Genomic DNA, 18152 nt, shown 5'->3' on the forward strand with positions numbered 1-18152 from the left:
ATTGCATAAATATTTATTTATTAAGATGCATGATAATTTGTGATAGTAAATTGCTTGAAGATGCAACCAGAGGCGTCCCGAGGAGGGTTTTGGGATGTATAGCCCCCATTCTAAATTTACAAGTCGGCATATTGGACACTGGGATCGGCATAATTGGATTTATAGTTGGCAGTCGGCAAATGTCAGAGGACCTTTTTTTTTGTTTTTTTTAGATCTTATTTTGCAAAAGAGTTTTTCTCGGCCTTAGTCGGCAAAAAATAGATACAACACCCCCTCCTTTCCTTTTAAAATTTCTTCGGGACGGCCGTGGATGCGACATAGGGAACTGACGAGGATATAACAAGGTGTGATTTATTTATAGAGGGTAGATAACCATATATATAGAGCGAGTTAATATGGAGCAAAAAAAAAAAATTGAAATTAAACAAAAAAATTTAAAATTCGTAAAATAAGTAAATGCACTAGATTTTCAACTGTTAATCACAGCATCAAAGTGGATTCCAGTTGAGTTGTCTAGAAATATAGAATAATCATTTTATTAAGCCGTAAACTGCACGAGTAGGCCATCCATTTTGTTTTCGCTCCATATTTGATATATACTTGGATATCTACCTCCATAAATGAAGCGTATCCAATTATCTCAATCATCTTCAAGCATTTTAGTTTTACAAATATGTGTTTGAACTGGCATACTCAATTATCCAGTTATTTCATCCGATAGTTTGTTACACATATGTTTAACAACTTTGTTTCTGATTGGCTAATGTTCATCTTCATTTCTAGTTATGATAAAAGAAACTGCTCTAAAAAAGCAGTTTCCATCTCCTTTAATTCTATGGATTCCCCTAGGACAAAGAGTCAGTTTAATATTTTCCACGGCAATATTGTGTTTTCTAACAATTCCAAACTTTTCTGTAATTTATTTTCTCTATCAAAAGTTCCACGTTTTGCTATTCTTTCATTTGAAACACTTACACTGCTTTCATGTTGAGTATTATCGTGCGTGTTGCTTGATATGACATCTTTGTTAACTGGTCTAGTACTGACATTATCGTCATTTGATAATTTTAAAAATACATATGCTACTACATTATTAGATTATAAAGGTTTCAATTTTTTTTGTTTAAAAACTCGCTTTTCAAGAAACCGTAATAATTAAAACGTTTAAAAGTATTCACAAAATATAACGTAGTTTGATTGCAAATATACATTTTGCCGCAAAATATTTTATGGGAGTAAAAATCTAATAACCGGAGTAAAAATTTAATAAGAGATTTTTACTTGGGAGTAAAAATTTCACAAGCGATTTAAATTGGGAAGTAAAAATTTAGTATGAGATTTTTACTGGGGTGTAAAAAAAAAATGCGGAAGTAAAAATCTCATTCTACACCGGCAAACTTGAGTCTTTATCGGACAAATTGTCCGGTAGAAAAAAGTTCGTTATTCCAAGCCCTGATTATAGTATAAACTTACACTAAATAGTAATAAAAATTCTTTAATAGAATCATTTAGAAAATCATCTAAGCAGTTCAGTTTACAATCTCTACAGAAAAGAGAAATTATAAAATTATAGTTCTCTATTAGACCAAGTATTAGCCTTAATTGAAGATTAGAAGATTTAAAAAGGGGCAGCCCATCAAAATTAACAGTAATAGATAACTTAGTATATCTATTACTATCTTTTTTTGCATCCAAAAAATAATTCAAGTCATTAGCAATCGTAAAATATGCTTAAGTTCTGCCAAACTTCCTATCTACTAGATGTGAGCAGTAGATTATCTATTGTAAAAACTTTAGAGGGTTTTAAAAGGGTTCTTCCATCTTTTGGCAACTCTGAATGAAGTTTTAATTACTTTGAGAAAATTTTGCTTTTTGACAACCACCTTTCCAAACATTCTGATATTGTTTGTATTGTCAATAGTGTTGGTGCATTAAAACATTCAAAACTACAACTGGAAGATGAATTGTTTGCTCAACATTCTTTAAAAATTTTGTAAGCAGCTTTACAAAGTGATTCAGCTTCATAAGAAGCATTAAGTTCAGGATTCAAATCAGTACTATAATTTATAACATCATTTTGTGTCATTATAAAATCCAACATTTATTCAGGCGACGACGCTTCATTCGATTTTCAGTTACGATGTTATCTATTTAAATCCTTTTGCAAGCATAATGTTAAAAATAAATAAATATAAGTTTAGAAAACAAACATTAGTCGAAGAAATCTTATAAACTTTATGAGAAAACTTATTAACTTTATATATTTACTCGCCAATACAGTTTTTTTTAAGGATGTCTTTAAGATGTTTTAAAGGGGGTATTTAAAATATAATAACTAAGTAAAAAAAGACATAAAAAGACGCCATACAAAGACACGAAATATTTTACTGTCTTTATAAAGACGTCTTGAAGACGTCATCCGAAGACAGCACCATTTAAAGACCTAAATAAGATGGTCTTGAAAACGTCTTGCGTTTGCTGGGACGGACTGAAGAGTTTATGGAAGACAGTTTACAAAATATTCACCACTTGACATATTTAAAACTTAGCAATTTAAAAACAAATAAGTTATTTTGTCATCAAAAATAAATAAAAATTTTCCCCAGGTATAAACTTATTGATATCTGATGACTTATACGTTAAGTAAATAAAGTAGCTTTAGTAGCAACTGTTTTAAAATATGGGAGCGATCGTCACAAACCTTCAGGACCCACGTCAATGATGCAGCACTTTTTCGTACATCAAAATTGTTTGTTTATGAAATTTAATCTCCGCGACAGGAAAATTTTTTTTTTTGTTTTACATCATCAACTGCTTTTGGCTTGTATTTCTGAAATTAAGACATGCACAATGCTGTGCCAATATTTAAGTAATTGGATATCAATAAGTTTGTAATTGCAATTGCAAACTGATACTACTACAACCAATTAATTGTAATAGTATAATAACCAGATAATACAAACTTTGAATAGCATAGTTATGAAAAACTAAAGATTGTAAAAAATATTAATTTTATCTTGTTTGTGTTTTTGATTTGATGAAATCAAAAACACAAACAAGATGTTTAAAAAAAAAATCTTTTTTCTTAGTATGAGTAAGTAAAACAGTATTTTTTTTCATTTTACATGATTTAAAAATTATTTGGGAGGGCAGAAATATATTCTTAAAAAGCTTGATTGGGTTAGTTAAACCACAACCAATTTAATTTAACAAACCTATGTGCATAAATAATTTTTTTCTAAAATTAGTGTTGCCGTAGAAAAACAGTGGTCGTTGAAATTCATATTTCATATGAAAACTAATACAGCTATTAGCCAGCACTATTTTCAATATATATAGTATTTATTAGCTCAACGTGAAAACTAAGATCATTTTTGACAATTTTTTTTTAAATTGATCTTGTAAATCAGTTCTTAACATAAATGTGTCTTTACCACGCACAAAGTTGTTATTTTAAACTTTTATATCATTTAAAATCATACAATTTATTGTTGTAATTATTAGGAAAAACATATAAAAATAACTTTATTACCAATGACACTATATAAAATAATATGAAATTTTTTTTAGCTAAATAGAATAATTACTTTATCCCTTTATGAAATTGCTCTTATATTTTAAATTGCATTTTGCATTTTTTACCTCATTTTATGATAAAATATTGTAAACCTTTATCACGTCTATAGTTTTCTTTTTTTAAATATAAATGAGCGCATTATTTTCGAACTTTAAAAATATTTTAAAACTGTTTTTTTAAGTCTATAGTTTCCTTTTTTTATAGATATAAATGAGTGCATTGATGGAACTCATGATTGTAGTTTAACCGAAATGTATTGTATCAACCTACAAGGTGGTTATAACTGCTCTTGTATGGATACATGTTTTGATTTAGTTTCTAATTCTCAAGGGAAAAAGTGTAAGAGTAAGTTTTTATAATACTTCCAACGACTTTTTTTGGCATAACAAAACGAGTAACGAAAGTTTATAAAAGTTTTCCAAGCTTTAAGATGTTTTACATTTGTTGTGCATTTTTTTATTAAGCTAATAATGTCTGTTAACTGAGAACTCTGTCATTCAAAATGAATGTTTTTTTTTTAAATATATAGAAAAAATTTCCTCAGACGACCTCTGCGTGCCAAATTTCACTATGAACTTCACTGGATCTAGAGAAGGGTAAATATAAAGTTATATAATTCAATTATAAAGTCATACTATTCATTTGATCCAAAGAAGGGTAATTATATAGTCGAAGTAAATAAAAAATTTATTTATTTCGACTATACGTCGAAGTAAATAAATAAAGATAAAATCAAACAAATTAAATAATTAAAAAAATAGCAATAATATAAGAAAAATTATATTTAGAACTTTTTGTGTAAATTTTAGTTTAATTTACAAATAATTTTAAAACATCAAATTATTAACCAGCAATACATATTTTTTGTGCAAAGTTTTAAAAAATAAGAAAATAAGTAATAACTCAAAACTTAATTTCTTAGAATTATATATATATATTTTTTTCTCCATTTTTTTGCCGTATAAAAATATAAATACAACAAATATTTCCAATATAAAGATTGCCGGGGCAAGAAGAAGACACAATTTGTCTTATCGCCAAGCTCCGAGATTAATTTCGTAAAAAATAAATAATTTCGTATAGAGTATATAGATGTTACCAATATATAAAAAAAATAAGACTTTAATTTTAAAAAGATAAAACAAAAACAAAAAGTTACACGGTCATACAGAATTTAAAAAAAAAAAAAAAAAAAAAAATTTCTTTTAGAGTAATAAAATAATCAATAAAAAGTAAAATAACAAATCTTAGAAATAAATATTAAATAAATAAGTATATAAAGATTAATATAAATTTGCACAAAGTAAAACTTGCAATAAAAAAAAAATAATAAAAAAAAAAAGGTTTTTAACAACTTTTTTTTTTTTTTTTTAAATTAATTAAGATGAAATACTAAAGTTATTAATAAAACACAGAATTGAGAAGAAATTGAACCTTTCCAATTAAAAAAAATATGTACTTTTATATGTATTTAAGCATGCTTCAACCAATATCCATAAAAAGGTTGACAAAGATAAACTTTAAACTAAATCGAAAAAACTTATCTGTGTCACCCGAAAAAGTCAAACACTCTCATCACTAACTAGGAGCATTTGCTTATACTTTACTTTAAATTCGTCAAGAGTTTCAAGAGTTTTAAGTTTATTAAATAGGATTTTATTCCATACTTTTGGTCCTCTAATGGATAATGAAAACTCATTTGTGGCATAAAAACTTTTGGGCTGAATATAGGTGTTGTCTTTGGAGTGAGTAAAACGGCCTACATTAGATATTATTCTCATTGCATATTTTTGTTTATTAAAAAGTTTTTTAATTTTGTTTTGTTTTGTGCTACACCAAGCAATGTTTGCGTAATTCAATATATTGTCTTATATTTGATATATTTTTGTAATATTTAGAGTATCATTATCATTGATATTGGAAATATTCTACTTTACTAATTATACAACGGATGCTCATAATTTTACAATTGAATACTTTTTACCTCAATTTGTATTTTTGTCGTCTGAAAGTTTTAGTCCTGGATTTTCATGGATCGAAAAGATGAAATACATTGTACGTTTTAGTTAAGCATTTGTTTATTATGAAAGTATTCCAGCGGGCACAGAACGTTAAAAGGACGTCCTAACGTGTTGCTTCTATTTGTAGACGTTGTACAGACTGTGCGCGCTGGGAATATACTTTTTTTTTTATTAAATGCAAGCGAGATGTAAAAATGTAATTCTTTAAAATGATATAAATAGTGCAATCGTGTTTCGACAATACAGATTTCGACAATATGTATATCTATACGTATAATACTATACGCTGCCACTGTCCAACAAAAGTTGAAAATTAAGGGAGTTTGCTTTTGAATAACGATAAGGTTTTTAAACTTCGGTTAGTTATATTTTTAAACGGTTTATTTAATGTTTGTGCAAAATATTTTGGTCGTTTATTTATATTTAAGATTAAATGCAAGTATACAACCTTAAACAAGACCAGTAATATAATTAAAAGTATATATAAAGTGTTCCAAATTATCTCAAATCATAAAGTATTGCAAAATAGTCTCTGCAGGATTTTATAAATAAATCTCTTGCTGCAACTTTTTTCAGGGTTTATAGCCAGAGAGAGAAATGAATGTTTTTAAGACATTCTGTTTCATTGAGACTTTACTACTTTATTTACCCAATCTTACACCTTTTGTCTTTTATGTCTTTATATATCTATCACTTCTAGAATAAACAACTTTATATATTTGATTAAAATATATAATCAAATTTTATATATTTAATTAAATATGTCATTAACTATTACAGTATTCAGTTAGCAAGCAACGTGACTTATTTAAAGTATACTTTGCTAACAGCATAACCAACAAAGCTAAGACAATTTTCTTTAATTTCTGTTTTAGGTGTCTTCAGAAGACTTAATGGTTTTGTCACAGAGCGCCACAAAAGAGCATTTAACTAGAAAGTTCACGCCTACTTTTTTATCAATGGCGAAAAAAAAATCCAAAAGCTCACACCAAACCCTGGACTTCTTGCTTCTAATGCAAGCGCTCTAACCACTGCGTCAACGCTGCTCTTTAATAATCATTTATAAAAAAAAAAAATTTCTTATGACGATGTTTCATACTAGATTAAATTTCTTATGACAATGTTTTTTAGAAGAAAGAAAATTCTTATAACAATGTTTCATAAAAGAATAAAATTCTAAAACAAATGATAATTAGAAGTGAAAGGATGTCTCTAGCAATTAACCAACGGATGAATGTTTGGCTATCATATATTTTACAACTTAGACTGATAATAGTTCATTTTTATTAAAGTAAAGCCAAAATAAACTTTGCTATAAGATTATTTCTAAAAGGTTTGTTTTGTAGGACTACTAACTTCAACCGGAGGATTGGTAATCATATAGTATGGGTTTGGTTGTCAGATTTCTCGACAGGTTTGGATTATAACCAGTTAATGTTAATTTAATTAAAACTCGAGGACTCGAGTTTCAAAATAATTAAAATAGAAGATTGTGTTATATCATAAAAATACTAATTATTATTTTGATATTTGTTTTGTGATTTTTTGTTTTTAAAGCAAAACACAACTTAAAATATAACAAGTGTTTTTAAAAGTTTTTTTTTAGTTAAAGTAGCTTGAAGAACTTAATTCACAATTAAACTTTAGTAAGCGAGGTGCTTATTCTTTAGAATCTTGTTTTTTTTTACAAATCTGTGTAGATTTGCTGTTAGCAAAGAGATCGAAACAGGAGTTTTATATGCATTCAGATAAAGATGAGCATTCTTTACGCTCAGATAAATATAAAAATGATGATGTAAGCATTTTTTAGAAAGGTTTAACTTTGATGACTCTTTTTTACAGACATATGCAACAGACTTCTGATTCTTATTAGTTTTATTCTAATGAGTTTGTTTGCATTTATTCTTAGAAATAGGATTTTAAAGGCGAGTTAGATAAAATAAAATTATAACACTTTTAGATGGTAACGTTGACCTAATTTAAGCAGTCGCCTATTTCATTCAGTTGATATGACTGAAATATAAAAAACTAATGGAATAATAATAGAGAGGGGAAGGAAAAAGAGGAATGGATATATTTTTAATTGAATTAAATTAATCTTTTTTGTGTATTTACCTAGTAAACTTTTTAATGAATGAGTTCTTAAAACCTTTTATTTACTTTAAATTATTGGGAAAAGAGTCAATTTTAGAAAAAAAAGATGGTTTAATAGGGAAATGCTTGTTGCAGCAAAGGCACGCAAAATGTTGTTGGAATTTACAGCCTTTGAAAGAAGTTTTTTTCTATCATGCAATTAATTGCATTGTCATCTTCAGAATTTACTGCCGATTCTCATCTAGGGAAAATATTTTAAAAAAGAAAATTTATTATATAAAAAAAAAAAAGATGATGACTTTTTATTAGCATTTGTGCATACCAGAGTTATACGTATTGAACATTTTTTATAACTCTAAGCTGGAAAACAAGCTCTTTTACTTTTGTAGGAACCAAGAGTAATTTTTTTCTCCTTGAACAAATTGGTCACCAGTACTTTTTCTACCGTGTCTGGGATTTTAAGATAATTATATTTATGATATTATATATTTTTATATGTTATGATATATTAGCCAAAGCCAACAACAAAGTTGTTATTTATCATATTTTATAGTACACTGGTATTTATATAAGATTAAATCAACTATTATTTTTCTTAAACTTAATTTAATACTTATATATTGTGTCTTAAATTTGATTAAAATGTTATTTACAATACATAATATAGCTACTTTTGATATAATTGAAATTTTTTGAAATTTTATTTGCCGGTTTACAAATTTTTCAATACTTATTTATTATGTAGCATACAGAACCAATAACGCTTAACAGCAACCTTTACCTCAAGATAAATGCTTCAATTGATTATGATTTGTGTCCATATGAAGAATTTGCGATCGAAATACCAGTTAAAATTACTTATCAAAATCTGTTTGGCAAAACTTGGAGTTTCTTTGAAAAATATATAAACAAAACTAAGATTCAGAAATCTAAACTTCTAAAGATTTTTAAAAGCTCTCAGACTCTTCCAGGTTATTTTAATTCATAGCTATTTTAAACTTTTTATTAAGGGCATATAAATACCTACTATATATATATATATATATATATATATATATATATATATATATATATATATATATATATATATATATATATATATATATATATATATATATATATATATATATATATATATATATATATATATGTAAATTATGTTAGTGTATTTTACAAATAGAGTGCTCAATGTTCTTAAAGAACAGAGCAATAATAAATTAGTAAAAAACACTTATCTAACTTTTATCTTCTACTTTAAGTTTCACCATTGCTGGATCATCAGGAAGAGTAGGATAATCAGGAACTCTTCTTGATGATCCAGCAATGGTGAAACTTAAAGTAGAAGATAAAAGTTAGATAAGTGTTTTTTTACTAATTTATATATATATATATATATATATATATATATATATATATATATATATATATATTTATTTTTTATTTTTTTATTTTCCTAATATAATTTAATACAAGTTTAAAAGTTGTAAGGTATAAACTTAACAACTTATGCATCTGCAATAAATTTATGAGATGCTACTTTGTAGCGCGTTTTTAACATTAGCAGCTGTGCTTTATAATTAATTCAAAAAATGCATGTACAAAAATGTTTTAATTAACGCGTAGAACAAACCCCGATTAAATGTTGAGATTCAAACGTATTTTTGACGTCTATTATAAGATTATTAATCGTAGAAAAAGCATTTAGATTTAGTCTATTAAATGTATATATATTGTCTAAATTTAGTGTAATATATGTTTAGTATGTGTATTTAATATAAATATAAATCGGCTTTATTACTATTTCATCATCAATAACTGGCCATTCAGTTTTTAGTCTTACTTAAAGATGTAACGTAATACAATTTGTGATATTGTAGTTTATCCGCCTCCGGCTAATTGCCACAGAGAGGCCGCATACCAAGGCCCGCGAAGACAGGTTCAGCTCATTAAAAAGTATTATAACCCGCTTCCACGGAACAAGAATAAGTGAGTTTATAATAAACAAAGAATATTTGAGTGATAGACAGAAGTCATTTAGAAAGATTGTATATAGATAGAAACAGTTATTGCACTCAATGTATGTGAATGTACAAATGTACATGTACTAGAATATTTAAGTTATAGAATTAATTAGTTAAAACTAATTAATGTATTTCATCTCCATAGTATTAGAAGTAATGTTTTATTAATGCAAATAACGCAATAAGGTTATACAATTAACTATAAAATCAAATATGGTATCTTTTGCATATTGCTGAATTTTCCTCCTATAAAAATCTGTTTTATATCTCTGTTTTGTCTAATCCCAGTGGGCACAAGAACGTTTTGCGAACGTTTTTTATTCGACCCGTAAAAACGTTTTTTAATGATTTTTTTAAACATCCATTTGAAACGGTGACCGTACGTTTTATTAAAAACGTTTTACGAAAGTTTTTTAAGGGTCCCACAAAAACGTTTTTTATTAGTTTTTTGAACGTCCATATGAGGCGGTGAAAAGACGTTTTTCTGAAAACGTTATTTACTAACTTTTATTAAGTCTAAATGAAATGTTATATCGTTTTTACCATTTCCCTAAAAACCTTTTTTAAGTTCTGTATAACATAAGTTATTTAAGTAAATAACTTATGTTATACAGAATAAAAAACCTTTTCACGAATGAAAACTTCGGCCTAGCAGCCTAGATCCGGATAATTAACTAAAAGTTTAAATATTATGTGTTTATTTACAATTTAAGCATACAAAAACATAATAAAGTAATTTTTATGCTATTCTATTAAGAACTCTCTTCAAACGATCGCGTACCAACTTATCAACTAAATTGAATTTTGCAGTAAGTGATATTAATGTTCCAAAAAAAAAAAGAAACCGTAGAAATCTTTCATGCATTTCACTAGCATGTAAGAAATAAGTAATGTAAAATTTTACACAGTATATAAAAGGAACAATATAAACGATAGACACACCACATTTATTAAGAAATTAAATATAACTATTCTATACAAATAAGTTTTTTTTAAAATAATCTATTTCCACAAGTTTCAGCATTCTTAAACAATGCTATAACACATTTTGAAATAATTTCATTTAAAACATTAATAGCAAACGCTGAAAAAGACCTTAAAAATTATAGAATATATTTAGTTCGATCACATTTTGTTTTAAACATAAAACTTTGTATGTAAATGTAAAAACTATACATTTATATATGAAGTTTTATAATACAAAATTATAACAGAATAAAATATTAATGAAAAACTGCTGTAGAAAACTGAAAATTGAAAAACTGAAATATCATAGCACCTTTTGAAAAATGAAAATTTAACATTTATTTTCATATGGTTCCACTTATAGGCTTAAAATTTGATGGCAGTTCATCGCAATAATAAAGTGCAGCAATGCTTCTCTGGAAGTCTTATTTAGCAGCCATGGTGCAGTGGTAGCGCACTTGCCTCAGAAAAAAAGAATCCCTGGTTCAAACCTCATCTCTGGGCGAGTTTTGCGACATCGGTTAAGAAGGAAGCGTGAACTTCCAATTAAATGCTCTGTGATAAGACTGTAAGGACTTCTTGGGGCACCTAAAACAAAAAAACTTGTTGAAGAATTGTTTCATGTTTTATTTACTACCTTGTTAAAAATAAGTACACATTTTTTAACTTTTTGAAAGATAATTATCTGGTTTTATTTAGAATAAAATGTTAAACAAAAACAGATGAACTTACAACTTTTTGCACTGTACTATCAGGGCTTGCTTCTCTAACGTGCAAACAATTGTGATGCGTACCACTTTTCGTTCTAAAATTAATATTAAAAAACAGCACAAAAGATTGAACACTCCAATCTTTTATATAAACTTACGATGAAGTATATAGTTAAGAATATTAGATATAAAATCAATTTTGAAAAACTATGAAAAAGTTTGCATACATGAGCTAAATTTAAAAAAACAATCTGATTCTTAAAGTTTAAAACTTGATATCTCTGAATCTCTTTATGTGTGCATCTCACATTTTTTTAGTTCTTTAGTCAAGATTTAGATTTCACAATATTTATAATTACCATTATTTATAAAGTGAAATTAAATTTTTCAAAAATATTTGCATATATTTGAACTAAATATAAAACAAAAAACCTGTTTCTTGAATCTTGAACTTGAAGACTCTAGAGTTTTGAAACAAACTTTATGCATGTATCACACATTTCTATTGCAGTTTAGTCAAGATATAGTTTTGCCAATATATATTATATTTATTTGCATGACTTATATAGACAAAAAAAAGTATTCTCTCTGTTTTGTATAATTGATATAAAGTTATATATATATATATATATATATATATATATATATATATATATATATATATATATATATATATATATATATATATATATATATATATATATATATATATATATATATATATATATATATATATATGTATATATATATATATATATATATATAAATTATATATATATATATAAATTATATATAAAATATATATATATATATATATATATATATATATATATATATATATATATATATATATATATATATACTTATGAATGTATAATTTAAAAAAAGTTTCTTTACAGTCGTAAAAGTTCGTTCAAAGACTGATAAAACTCCATATTTAAGTAAAGTTGTACATGCGCAGTGCGCCGTTTTTATCTTTAAAAAAACGTTTTTTAAACGTTTTTTTAAGGTCCCGTAAAATATTTAATCAAATGATATATGAATCTCCTTTTAAAACGTTTTTTGAACGTTTTTTGACGTGTTTCTTATACAATTTTCGTATCCCAGTGGGAACAAGTACGTTTTTCAAACGTTTGGTAAACGTTTAATATTTCAGCGTGAATGATATACAATACTATTAATAAAGGGCATTTAAAAAATGAAACTAACGGTTTTCCGTTCCGAAAACCGTTAACTTCAATTTTTGCGTTTTATATAAATAAAAACCTCTCCAAAACCAATATGTTCAAGACTCTTGAAAAATAATTTATGATTTCCTTACCCGATCAACGGAAAGCATACTGGCATTACGTTTTTCTTTGTTAACTAAATAAATTTCGTCTCTAGTATAACTTAAGTTGTTATACATTATTCTATTTTTAATACAACCTATTTGGTTATTATTTATTATATTAGATTGGTTTTTTAACAATCTATTGGCTAATGCTTTTGTTAGAATTTTATAATCCACTTTGTCGGAGATATAGATCTCCAGTTGTTAATTTCTTTTTTATCTTCTGTTTTAAATATACAAGTTATGATAGCTTCCTTTTGAAAAAGTGTCATTTCTCCGCTAATTTAAATGTGGTTAAGTGTTTCTAAAGTCCTTTTGATTAAAAAATTTATAATATTTAAATGAGTACCCATCCGATTCTGTTTATTTGTTATGTCTCATATGGGATATAGTTTTCCTAAAGTCATTTTTAAATATGTTTTTATTCAACAGCACATTTTCTTGTTGAGTCTCTTTTTTAACATTAGTATTGTAGAATAAATAATTTTGAGATTCCTGATTATTTTGCTTGTTTTTGAATAGATTTTTGTAAAAATATTTAAATTTTAACAAAATATCTTCAGAACAAGTTTTTATGCTTTTATTCTGAACTAATTTTTGTTACATGTTTACTATATCGATGATTGTGCCCCTCCACTTCAAAACCCATGTCGTCGGACCTGACTACTACTACTACTACTACTACTACTACTACTACTACTACTACTACTACTACTACTACTACTACTACTACTACTAAAAAAATGAAAAGGTTAAAAATAATTTTTAAAATTAAAGGATGAAAACAAATTAAAAAAAAAAATCTAGGTCAGCCATTAGTTAATTAATAACAGTAATACATTTTTAATTTTTACATTAATAATAGAAATGCATTAATAAGTTTAACATTAATAATAGTAACACATTTTAATTTGATTAGAAAGTTATGGTCGTGGTATATTTTATGATGAAAAAAATTCAGTTGTTTATATCTGCATAAACCAATATGTTGCAAGGTATATTTTTGAAAGCTCTTTTTTTAATTAATAATTTTTAAAAATAAGTTACTTCATTATTATATATTTTGTTTAATAGCACTTCGAAAGCCTGCTACCGATCACACAACTATGGAATGTCATGGGCAGGCTAGGAATTTAATTAAGAAAATTATAATATTATTAAATTAGGAATTAGATTGTATAAAAAATTTTAATGTATTGGTTTAAAAAATTTTGTTTTTAAAGTCAAATTTATTAAATTATTTTTTGAAAAAAAAAAATTTTTTCAAATTGGGATAGTTTTTTATAATTTCTTCTACAACTTTGGATGCTCTTAGCGTTGAAATATATCATTGTTTTGAGAAATGCACACTATTAGTTTATATCCATGTATACCCATATATATATATATATATATATATATATATATATATATATATATATATATATATATATATATATATATATATATATATATATATATATATATATATATATATATATATATATATATATATATATATATATATATATATATATATATATATATATATATAGTAGTAGGAGATCATTTGCATTTTAGCGCGACGGTTTTCATTGAACTCAAAACACTATTTTAAGTTTTGGTGTAATTAAAGACTTTGCGAGGGAAAACTTTTGATATTATTTGTGTTGTCTACTAGATGTAGTTAAATTTAGCGTTACGTATATTATGGACAATTCCTTATATGTTTACATATAAACTAAACCGGGGACGAATATACGTAATTCTCATTAATAAAAGTTTAAAAAAAAAAAGATATATACATTTTGCTGCTTATATAAAAAAAAAAAAAAAAATTAAATAAGATATAAAATCTCCTTCATCTTCAGCTCCAATTTGTCCCAATTAATTAACCCGCAAAAATATACGACTTGTCAATAATTAAAGTTACTATTAGTTAGACCTAAATAAATTATTATAAAACCTCATTTACTAAAAACCTTCAAAGAGTATTTTGTTCAAAGTACATAATTTGTATAAAAATATCAAACAAAATGCATAAACGGATCATAAAAAAATATTTACCAAAATGCTTAAGTATTTTCAGGTCTTTTAATTTTTCTTCTAGAGTACAAAAAAATTTTCTTCTGCTTTTAGTAGCAACGGCACTCTCTCAGGCAAATTATTATTTGGCATATCTTTGATACTCTTTATAAATATGCTTAAAATTAAACTTGATGTATTTTGTAATTCTCCAAGTTGCACTACAATGCTTGCCAATCGTGCAAATAATACCTGCATATCTTTTAGGGATACAAATATATCATGAAAGAATAAAGGTAATAATATTCTTAAGAAACTATACAACAAACTGCATATAACATTTAGAACTTATGAAAGTAAATTCAAAATTCAATAAAAAAGCAGATAGAAGATAGAGGAAAAACTTTAATGATAAAAATATATACTTGCTGATGGATTCATAATATATTTAAGAGCTATGAATTTTGCTAAACAATTCTTGTTAACGTTTGAGATACAGACTGCACAGTAAAACAAAAAAATTCATATCAAAACAATGTTTCTCCAATGTTTGTAAACAATTTTTTTAAAACATTTTTTTTCTGAATATTAATAATAATACAACTTTTAAAAGTAATATTATCTATAAAAGTATAGTATTACCAAAAATTAAACATTTATATATAATGATAATAATGAACCATTGTTAACTGTTAAAACTTTAAAATCATATGTATATTATGTTTTCTTTCCAAAGATTTAACTTCAAATGGATTTCATCTTCGTTATTACGCAATAAAATGTTCAAAAATGAACTGGGACATAAAAAATGAACTGGGACATAAAAAATGAACTGTGGACACATATGTCCGTCGGGCCGGAAAGAGTTAACCCTCTGACTTTTTGACCGTATTATCTGAAAAAGTCTTTAAAAAATTGTAAAAGTTGAAGCTATGAATAAAGACTTCCAATCATCAGACAAAGAGACTTTTGAATTAAAACTTACCATTTAATAAGTTTTGTTCATTCAACTTCTTAGAAGAAACATTAAACTTCTGCAAAGAGTTTGGAGTAACAGGTAAATCCCAAGGTTTATTAATACTTTTTGTATTATCATATGAAATTGAGGATAAATCTCACTAAAAATAATCTGAAGAATCATCTAAACAAAGATAAACACAATGTTTTGTCTCCTCAATCTTTATTTTGGCTGATCATTTTGTTGTCTTCCTTTTTTGTCCCCAGAGCAGAAGTTTAGCCTTCTGCTAAGTTCAATCTTGCATTGCTATAAAAATCTGCAAATCAATTCTTTAATAATTAAGTTATAAGTAAAGTTAATGTATAAGCATAAAGTTGTTAACTGTTGTACGCAAACTCAATATGAATGATACCCAATAAAACTAATTTCAAAACTAATAAAACCAATAATAATGATCCTCTGCCTCATAAATATGGGCTATATACAGGGTTGTTTTAATTTAAATCGATTGATTTAAACCAGTTGATTTAAATAGATTTAAATTATGACTTAAATTGGACGAATAAAAATCATGATTTAAACTGAATTTTTTTAATGATTATTTATTGATTTATCCCCAAGTTCGAGTAAATCTCATAACTTAACCAATTATTACAGAATAGTCATTGGTTATTACAGTCTAGTTTTATAATAAAATGTCTTGCAGTATTAGAAAGCTCTACATAAGTAGAATTAGATTCTTGTAACATTACTCTTTCTACACTGTGTTAATATGTTAGTAGATAGGGTTTCACAATCAAACACAGAAAAAATCAAACAAAAAAAGCATATTCAAAATGTAAAACATCAGCGTTTAATAACTATAATGCTACTGTTGAAGTCTTATACAAAATTTGGTATCTAATGAAACTAGTGATGTACAATTTGCAGGTATTAATAATACCTTTATGATCTAGAAATTTAGCTATAATAAATAAATTAATATATATATATATATATATATATATATATATATATATATATATATATATATATATTTAATAATCATTACTGTATGACATATTAAATGTTTGATTTATTTAATTAAGATGACATTTTAAATGCCACATAGTAAAAATTTTGTAGGTGTGACAGCTTTTGTACAACATCTTACAGTAATAATCAGTAAGATCTTACACAAAATTAATTTGAATATTGTCTTTATTATTACATAAATAATAAACATTGTAGGAAAGCACATTTTTTAAATCCTAGTTTATGTTTCATTATTCAAAAAAAAAAATTAAATCTAAATTCACGAGGACCTCTTGAAGTTGACTTTTAATGAGGTAAACTTCTAAGTTTTTCAGGCGAATAATAAATATAGCCTATTTTGTTTATTTTTGTAATTTAAAAAATGGAAAGATAATATCAAAACCTTTCTTTATTTTGTAAAATAATACTAGTTTTTAAAAATGTTATGCAAAAAGTTTTAAAAATATACCGAAATATGATCTGCAATTACTTTAGCCGATTATTGGCTCAACAGAGCTACGACTTTTCCAGCCAGCAAAAAGTAATTGCGCCAATATTGGTCAAATGCATTAACTTACATTGGCACAATGTTGGCATAATGCATTGGGCCAACACCGAAATAATCATTGGCGCATGATCTGATCAATGCTCATTGGCCAATACTAAAAACAACGCTTACCCAATGTTGTTATAATACGTTTATCCGATGCTTAAAATACATTAATCCAATATCCAAAAAAACCCAATCAACATTAAAATTAATTAATCAAATAAAGTAAATTGGATCATTACTTTATTAACCTGTTATTATAAAAATTAAGAAAAATGTCTTTGGTTAAAAAAAGTTTTTCAATATTTCATATGAACAAACAGATGAACTATATTAATTTTACAATTAATTATAAAAATTGATTGCCATTACAACCTTGGATTTTTTTTTGACGTGATTGCTTACTTTCTTGTTTGGGATCATTTTTACCTCCTTCACGTTCACAGGACTGTCTAAGCTAAATCCTTAAAAGTTGTTTAACACATGACAAGATTACGTCCCTTTACGTACTTGTTCTTTTTAAAATCATTTAAGAAAAAAAAGTAAAATTAAATCCTTATTAGTACTTTTCTAATTACTGCTACAAGTTATCTGTTTACTAAATATACTTAATCCATTTATTATTTGATTAGAATAATTCTAAAAGAAATTATATTTAATCTATTTCCTATTAAAAAAATATATTATAATCTCATTTTTCTGAGTGTATTTCTTGATTATATATTAATAATATTTTGACCGCAACATAAAAATTAAGTTATAGATAAAATAATTTTGATTACAGAGGTGTGAAAATTATTAGACTCAACTAGGTCTTTTTCAATAAAAAGAGTTTTATATTCTAAAAAGAATTTATTGAACAATTTAATGTTATATTATTACTTTGTATGCATGCCTTTAGCCT

The 18152-nt window shown here is 25.6% G+C and overlaps 1 long non-coding RNA gene across 1 annotated transcript in view; it reads left to right on the forward strand.

Annotated features, from left to right (window-relative positions):
• The window catches only part of LOC105849414 (uncharacterized), a 47372-nt gene extending 33382 nt beyond the window's left edge, over positions 1 to 13990 (forward strand). The window contains exons 6-11 of the long non-coding RNA XR_010641786.1: positions 3782 to 3922; positions 4107 to 4173; positions 5476 to 5632; positions 8438 to 8663; positions 13642 to 13717; positions 13797 to 13990. This is a non-coding gene — a long non-coding RNA (uncharacterized LOC105849414). The remainder of the gene's footprint in view (positions 1 to 3781; positions 3923 to 4106; positions 4174 to 5475; positions 5633 to 8437; positions 8664 to 13641; positions 13718 to 13796) is intronic.
• The last annotated feature ends 4162 nt before the right edge of the window (positions 13991 to 18152 follow it).

Source organism: Hydra vulgaris, chromosome 11 (assembly GCF_038396675.1).
Source record: "Hydra vulgaris chromosome 11, alternate assembly HydraT2T_AEP".
Classification (NCBI taxonomy): Eukaryota; Metazoa; Cnidaria; class Hydrozoa; order Anthoathecata; family Hydridae; genus Hydra; species Hydra vulgaris.